Source organism: Lampetra fluviatilis, chromosome 1 (assembly GCF_964198595.1).
Source record: "Lampetra fluviatilis chromosome 1, kcLamFluv1.1, whole genome shotgun sequence".
In the NCBI taxonomy this organism is placed as follows: domain Eukaryota; kingdom Metazoa; phylum Chordata; class Hyperoartia; order Petromyzontiformes; family Petromyzontidae; genus Lampetra; species Lampetra fluviatilis.
In genome coordinates, this window is record NC_136275.1 from 269851 (window position 1) to 278284 (window position 8434).

Sequence of the window (8434 nt, forward strand, 5' to 3'; positions counted from 1 at the left end):
TTAACTACCTCGCCTGGTGTACAGGAGATGTTGACTACCTCGCCTGGTGTACAGGAGATCTTGACTACCTCGCCTGGTGTACAGGAGATCTTGACTACCTCGCCTGGTGTACAGGAGATGTTAACTACCTCGCCTGCTGTGCAGGAGATGTTGACTACCTCGCCTGCTGTGCAGGAGGTCGCGGGTTCGATCGCCACCCTGACGACGCCTGCTGCTGCTCTATGCTTGGAGTTTGTGTGTCTCTCTCTCTGCCCGTGGTCGCGTGGATTTTTCACCGGCTCCTTCCACATTTAGAATCGACGTGCAGGTATGTACTGCAGGGTGCCTTACAAACATGTTAACACCACGAGAAATGTGCTGCCTTCTTGCTCTGGAGAAGATTCCAAACACGTGTTGACAATGAAGGCGAACAAGTGGAGACTCTCTGACTTGGTTCTTTTGGTAAAGTCACGTAGAATGGAAGTAATAAAATAATAAAAATAAAACATAATAAAATAATTCTCACGACGTTTCGGCCACAACGCAAGCAGCCGTCCTCAGGTGACGACCAGGTCTGTCGGGGAGACAGACAGGGGAGACAGTGTCTCCCCGACAGACCTGGTCTTCACCTCAGGACGGCTGCTTGCGTTGTGGCCGAAACGTCGTGAGAATTATTGTATTCTGTTTATTTTTTATTATTTTATTACTTCCCTTCTACGTGACTACCGAAAGAGCCAAGAAGATGCATCCCTGCAGTCACGAAAGCTTTAAATCTAGAATTACCTTACAGTTTGTTTTATCACGTCACAGTGTTTTATCCGTTCTTTTTCCATTTAAAACGATAGTCCCATTTAAGTATTAATTGTTTTTGAAGCACCCTGGACATATTGGAGCTGCGTTCAGATTATTGGGCTGCTACTACAGATGTCCATCACGTGTGGCCAGGTCGCTTCTGAGAAAGAAGCTCGACAGCTGAGTGGTACTTTCAGCAGAACGCAGTGTCACAGTGTAGTAGTCGTGGGACTTGCCTGCTGCAGCAGAACAAAGTGTCACAGTGTAGTAGTCGTGGGACTTGCCTGCTGCAGCAGAACAACGTGTCACGGTGTAGTAGTCGTGGCACTTGCCTGTTGCAGCAGAACAAAGTGTCACAGTGTAGTAGTCGTGGGACTTGCCTGCTGCAGCAGAACAAAGTGTCACAGTGTAGTAGTCGTGGGACTTGCCTGCTGCAGCAGAACAAAGTGTCACAGTGTAGTAGTCGTGGGACTTGCCTGCTGCAGCAGAACAAAGTGTCACAGTGTAGTAGTCGTGGAACTTGCCTGCTGCAGCAGAACAACGTGTCACGGTGTAGTAGTCGTGGCACTTGCCTGTTGCAGCAGAACAAAGTGTCACAGTGTAGTAGTCGTGGCACTTGCCTGTTGCAGCAGAACAAAGTGTCACGGTGTAGTAGTCGTGGCACTTGCCTGCTGCAGCAGAACAAAGTGTCACAGTGTAGTAGTCGTGGAGACTTCACACCGCGTCGTGTCCGCGTGCAGGGCTCTCTCCTCGCGGCGTCCCCATGGAGGAGGGGGGCACGGCGAGCGCCTTCCTCGACTCGGTGCTATGCTGCCTGCTGCACGACGGCGCGCTCTGTGCCCAGCCCTGCCCCGAGCACAGCAGAGGCACGTGTGTGTGTGAGTGTGTGTGTGTCTGTGTGAGTGTGTGTGTCTGTGTGAGTGTGTCTGTGAGTGTGTGTGTGTGTCTGTGTGTGTGTCTGTGTGTGTCTGTGTGTGTGAGTGAGTATGTCTGTGTGAGTGTGTGTGTCTGTGTGAGTGTGTCTGTGTGTGTGTCTGTGTGTGTGTCTGTGTGTGTGTGTGTCTGTGAGCTCCTCTGGCAGTCAAGTCTGCGTTGGCTGGGTCATGTAGCCCGCATGCCCAGCCACCGCATGCCTAAACAGCTTTCGTTCGGCCGGATCGAGGGGGCTAAACGGGCGCGGCACGGGCTAGAGAAGAGATGGAGTGATGTGGTACAGGAGGACGTGGAGCTGAGTGGACTTGCCGATGACTGGTACCAGCGGTGTCAAGATCGGCCTCTGTGAAGGAGGCTCGTGAAGGACGCTGCTGGGCAGTTGGAGGCAGTCGCCCTCCAGCAACAACGGAGGGCGGAGGAGCGACGCTCACAACGGAGCGCCGGGTAGCTAAAGCACAGCAAGTTGGTACAGTAAGTGACCCGTGGCACCCGCTGGGTCTGCCCCGTGACCTCCTCCTGCCAGCGGGCGTTTGACACTTCACGTGGCTTCAACGTGCACCTAGCCTGGCACAGGCGTCGTGGTGACGTCACCGCCATTTAGTTTGCGAATGGCGATTGTTGTTGTGTGTGTAAATGTGTGTGCGAGTGTGGGGAGCCTGTGGTGTAGCGGCCAGCACCAGTGACGATTATCTCAACCGGTTCTGGGCCTCCCCTAGGTCGACTCAGCCTCAAATGAGCAACTTTTGCGGTGTGTAAACATCGCCACTAGGCGGTGGGGTGTTGGTGTTGGCCACCCACCCCCTCATGTGTCGTGCCGGCCTTCATAGGTGCTCGCTAACAGCACTTGCCCCAACAGTCTGTTGAGGCTACACGTGGGATCTTTGTCTTTGTGTGTGACGGTATATTTGCGACATCCAGGGCCGTCCCCGAGGGGGGCGCGGGGCGACCCCCACGGGGTGGGCCCCTCGGGGTGGGCCCCACGGGGTGGGCCCCCGACGCCTTCAGACTGAACCGGGAGTGTCACATCTGACGCAGGGACGTCCAAGCACCTGGCCCCCCAAAGCGTGGGGCCCGGGGCGGTTGCTCCGATTCGCCCTCGGGGCGGCTCTGGTGACATCACACGTTGACTCCTCTCGCTCTCTCTCTGTCTGTCTGTCTCTGTCTGTCTCTCTGTCTCTCTCTGTCTGTCTCTGTCTCACTCTGTCTGTCTCTGTCTCTCTCTGTCTGTCTCGGTCTGTCTCTGTCTGTCTGTCTCTCTATCTCGCTCTGTCTCTTTATCTCTCTGTGTCTCTGTCTCGCTCTCTGTCTCTTCATCTATGTCTCTCTCTTTATCTCTCTGTCTGTCTCTCTGTCTCTGTCTCTCCCTTCATCTCTGTCTCTCTCTGTCTCTCTCTTCATCTCTGTCTGTATCTCTGTCTCTCTCTTCATCTCTGTCTCTCTCTCTGTCTCTCTCTTCATATCTGTCTGTATCTCTGTCTGTCTCTCTCGGTCTCTCTCTGTCTGTCTGTCTCTCTCGTTGTCTCTCTGTCTCTCTCTCTCTCTGTCTCTGTTTGTCTCTGTCTGTCTCTATCTCGCTCTGTCTCTGTCTCTTTATCTCTGTCTCTGTCTCGCCCCCGTGTCCCCGTGGCTCCTCAGTGCACGCGACGGCTGCGCCCTGGGAGGGCACGACCCCTGCTGCCGAGGGGCGCACCCCGGGCAGAGACTCCACCACGCTGCTGCCCCTGCTGCTCGTGCTCGGTACGAGCCCGCTGCTGCCCCCACCCCCCCCCCCGATAGGGACTCCTCTTCACCCGCGTGTCGCGCTCTGCGTGGGAACCCCGCCAGGACCGGGGAGGGTCTCCGGTGGGGAGCCCCCCCCGCCCCCCCGTGGTCCCCTTCTGCACCTCGCGGCTGGTCGAGACGACCGCGCCGCGCTATGGAGGCGCTCCCCGCCTTCATAGCGCGGGGCCCGGGGCAGTCGCCCCGATTCGCCGTGACCCCTCGGGACGGCCCCGGCCGCATCGTCCCGCCCGGACTCCGCGTGTGCCGCAGTAGCCCCCTGACGTCACCGCGCTCACCGCTGCCCTCCCGTTGCTGCTGCCCCCCGCAGGGCTCCTGGCGCTGGTGGCCCTGGGCGCCCTCGGCTGTTGGTTCGCGGCGAACGCGGAGCGGCTGCTGCTGCGCGGACGCCGCACCCCGGTGAACGTGGTGAAGCCGTGCCGCCCCCCGCCGGCCCAGGCGAGCCACGAGGGAGCCGCCGGCGCGTGGCCCCCCGTGTCCTCTGCCACCCCCGTGTCCGTCACGGCCTGAGCCGCCCCGGGGGGTTGGATGCGGCCCGCGGTGCCTGCCTCGTCGCGGTGCCGACGTCGAGGCCTGGCAGCTGCGGCGAGGCGCCTCGTCTTGTTCCCCCAGGCCACGTGACATCAGTAGTAGCCAGGCCAGGTTATTGCTGCTGCTGAATCACGTGAAATCAGTAGTAACAGCCAGGCCAGGTTGTTACTGCTGCTGAATCACGTGACTCAGCAGTAGTAGCCAGGCCAGGTTATTGCTGCTGAATCACGTGACAGTAGTAGTAGCCAGGCCAGGTAATCACTGCAGCTGAATCACGTGACAGTAGTAGTAGCCAGGCCAGGTTATTGCTGCTGAACCACGTGTCATCAGTAGTAGCCAGGCCAGGTTATTGCTGCTGAACCACGTGTCATCAGTAGTAGCCAGGCCAGGTTGTTACTGCTGAATCACGTGACAGCAGTAGTAGCCAGGCCAGGTAATCACTGCTGCTGAATCACGTGACAGTAGTAGTAGCCAGGCCAGGTTATTGCTGCTGAACCACGTGTCATCAGTAGTAGCCAGGCCAGGTTGTTACTGCTGAATCACGTGACAGCAGTAGTAGCCAGGCCAGGTAATCACTGCTGCTGAATCACGTGACAGTAGTAGTAGCCAGGCCAGGTTATTGCTGCTGAACCACGTGGCATCAGTAGTAGCCAGGCGTGGCTAATACTGCTGAATCACGTGACAGTAGTAACAGCCAGGCCAGGTTGTTACTGCTGAATCACGTGACAGTAGTAACAGCCAGGCCAGGTTGTTACTGCTGAATCACGTGACAGTAGTAACAGCCAGGCCAGGTTGTTACTTCTGAGTCACGTGACATCAGTAATAACCTGGCCTGGCTACTACTGCTGAGTCACGGTCAGGATCCAGCCCGTGAGACTGTAATCATTGCCGCCCGATACAAGTAGCGACATTCAAGGCGACCTCTTTCTGAAATGACAATTCAAGTCTCGTCTTCTGTTTCGAGTGCTGAGACAGTGGTGGAAACTCCACATTATTGTGACGGGAACGGGTTTCTCTCTACGTGACAACCGCTGTCGCCTTCCCCACGAAGTGTTACTCATTCTGGGGACCCTGGAGTGAACTCCCAACCGGGATTCGAACTCAGACTGTGAACGTCCACGATCACCGTCGCGTCCTTGTGGAAAAATGTCGTCACGGGATATCAAACCACGTGACATGGAGCAAACCACGTGTACCTGATGTAAAATCTACAGTGCACAAATGTATAAAGATGTCTCATTAAAAATGACCAATTTGCTGTACGGAAGTCTCCTCGTTTTGAGTCCAGCCCTGTGGAGTTCCACGCAGGCGGATTGCCTCTCGGTGTGTAGCTGCCCGTGCAGCGACGGCTCGATGTGTTCATGTGCCGTGCTACTGAGGGACGTAGATTAAACCACACGTAGATGTAACAACACGTAGATGTAACAACAAGGGGGGGTCACGTGGCTCGAGCAGTCTTAGCTTATCACTGCAGTCTTAGCTTATCACTGTAGTCTTAGCTTATCACTGCAGTCTTAGCTTATCACTGCAGTCTTAGCTTATCACTGTAGTCTTAGCTTATCACTGCAGTCTTAGCTTATCACTGTAGTCTTAGCTTATCACTGCAGTCTTAGCTTATCACTGTAGTCTTAGCTTATCACTGTAGTCTTAGCTTATCACTGCAGTCTTAGCTTATCACTGCAGTCTTAGCTTATCACTGCAGTCTTAGCTTATCACTGTAGTCTTAGCTTATCACTGTAGTCTTAGCTTATCACTGCAGTCTTAGCTTATCACTGCAGTCTTAGCTTATCACTGTAGTCTTAGCTTATCACTGCAGTCTTAGCTTATCACTGTAGTCTTAGCTTATCACTGCAGTCTTAGCTTATCACTGTAGTCTTAGCTTATCACTGCAGTCTTAGCTTATCACTACAGTCTTAGCTTATCACTGTAGTCTTAGCTTTTCACTACAGTCTTAGCTTATCACTACAGTCTTAGCTTATCACTACAGTCTTAGTTTATCACTACAGTCTTAGCTTATCACTACAGTCTTAGCTTATCACTACAGTCTTAGCTTATCACTGCAGTCTTAGCTTTTCACTACAGTCTTAGCTTATCACTACAGTTTTAGCTTATCACTACAGTCTTAGCTTATCACTACAGTCTTAGCTTATCACTACAGTCTTAGCTTATCACTACAGTCTTAGCTCATCACTACAGTCTTAGCTCATCACTAGTCTTAGCTTATCACTGCAGTCTTAGCTCATCACTACAGTCTTAGCTCATCACTACAGTCTTAGCTCATCACTAGTCTTAGCTTATCACTACAGTCTTAGCTCATCACTGCAGTCTTAGCTCATCACTACAGTCTTAGCTCATCACTAGTCTTAGCTTATCACTACAGTCTTAGCTTATCACTACAGTCTTAGCTCATCACTGTAGTCTTAGCTCATCACTACAGTCTTAGCTCATCACTAGTCTTAGCTTATCACTACAGTCTTAGCTTATCACTACAGTCTTAGCTCATCACTAGTCTTAGCTTATCACTGCAGTCTTAGCTTATCACTGTAGTCTTAGCTCATCACTGCAGTCTTAGCTTATCACTGTAGTCTTAGCTCATCACTGCAGTCTTAGCTTATCACTGTAGTCTTAGCTCATCACTGCAGTCTTAGCTTATCACTACAGTCTTAGCTTATCACTGTAGTCTTAGCTCATCACTGCAGTCTTAGCTTATCACTGTAGTCTTAGCTCATCACTGCAGTCTTAGCTTATCACTGCAGTCTTAGCTTATCACTACAGTCTTAGCTTATCACTGCAGTCTTAGCTTATCACTGCAGTCTTAGCTCATCACTAGTCTTAGCTTATCACTGCAGTCTTAGCTTATCACTACAGTCTTAGCTTATCACTGCAGTCTTAGCTCATCACTGTAGTCTTAGCTCATCACTAGTCTTAGCTTATCACTGCAGTCTTAGCTTATCACTACAGTCTTAGCTTATCACTGCAGTCTTAGCTCATCACTGCAGTCTTAGCTTATCACTGTAGTCTTAGCTTATCACTGCAGTCTTAGCTTATCACTGCAGTCTTAGCTCATCACTAGTCTTAGCTTATCACTGCAGTCTTAGCTTATCACTACAGTCTTAGCTTATCACTGCAGTCTTAGCTTATCACTGCAGTCTTAGCTTATCACTACAGTCTTAGCTTATCACTGCAGTCTTAGCTTATCACTGCAGTCTTAGCTCATCACTACAGTCTTAGCTCATCACTAGTCTTAGCTTATCACTGCAGTCTTAGCTCATCACTACAGTCTTAGCTTATCACTGTAGTCTTAGCTTATCACTGCAGTCTTAGCTCATCACTACAGTCTTAGCTCATCACTACAGTCTTAGCTTATCACTGCAGTCTTAGCTTATCACTGCAGTCTTAGCTTATCACTGCAGTCTTAGCTTATCACTGTAGTCTTAGCTCATCACTAGTCTTAGCTTATCACTGCAGTCTTAGCTTATCACTGTAGTCTTAGCTTATCACTGTAGTCTTAGCTTATCACTGTAGTCTTAGCTTATCACTGTAGTCTTAGCTTATCACTGTAGTCTTAGCTTATCACTGCAGTCTTAGCTTATCACTGTAGTCTTAGCTTATCACTGTAGTCTTAGCTTATCACTGTAGTCTTAGCTTATCACTGTAGTCTTAGCTTATCACTGCAGTCTTAGCTTATCACTGCAGTCTTAGCTTATCACTGCAGTCTTAGCTTATCACTACAGACTTAGCTAATCACTGTAGTCTTAGCTTATCACTGTAGTCTTAGCTTATCACTGTAGTCTTAGCTTATCACTGTAGTCTTAGCTTATCACTGCAGTCTTAGCTTATCACTGTAGTCTTAGCTTATCACTGCAGTCTTAGCTTATCACTGTAGTCTTAGCTTATCACTGCAGTCTTAGCTTATCACTGCACTTAGCTTATCACTGCAGTCTTAGCTTATCACTGCAGTCTTAGCTTATCACTGTAGTCTTAGCTTATCACTGCAGTCTTAGCTTATCACTGCAGTCTTAACTTATCACTACAGTCTTAGCTTATCACTGTAGTCTTAGCTTATCACTGCAGTCTTAGCTTATCACTGTAGTCTTAGCTTATCACTACAGTCTTAGCTTATCACTGTAGTCTTAGCTTATCACTGCAGTCTTAGCTTATCACTGCAGTCTTAGCTTATCACTGTAGTCTTAGCTTATCACTGTAGTCTTAGCTTATCACTGCAGTCTTAACTCATCACTGTAGTCTTAGCTTATCACTGCAGTCTTAACCAGGGCGGTCCATGGAGTCCGAGCCGCGAGTCCCCGCAACGAGCAGCGGTCGGCCTCCCGCTGGGCCACCACCTCACCGCCCACGAGACGTTTTGTATTCGCGACAGCGACATGACATTATACTCACTAGTCAGTATATATATACTGCA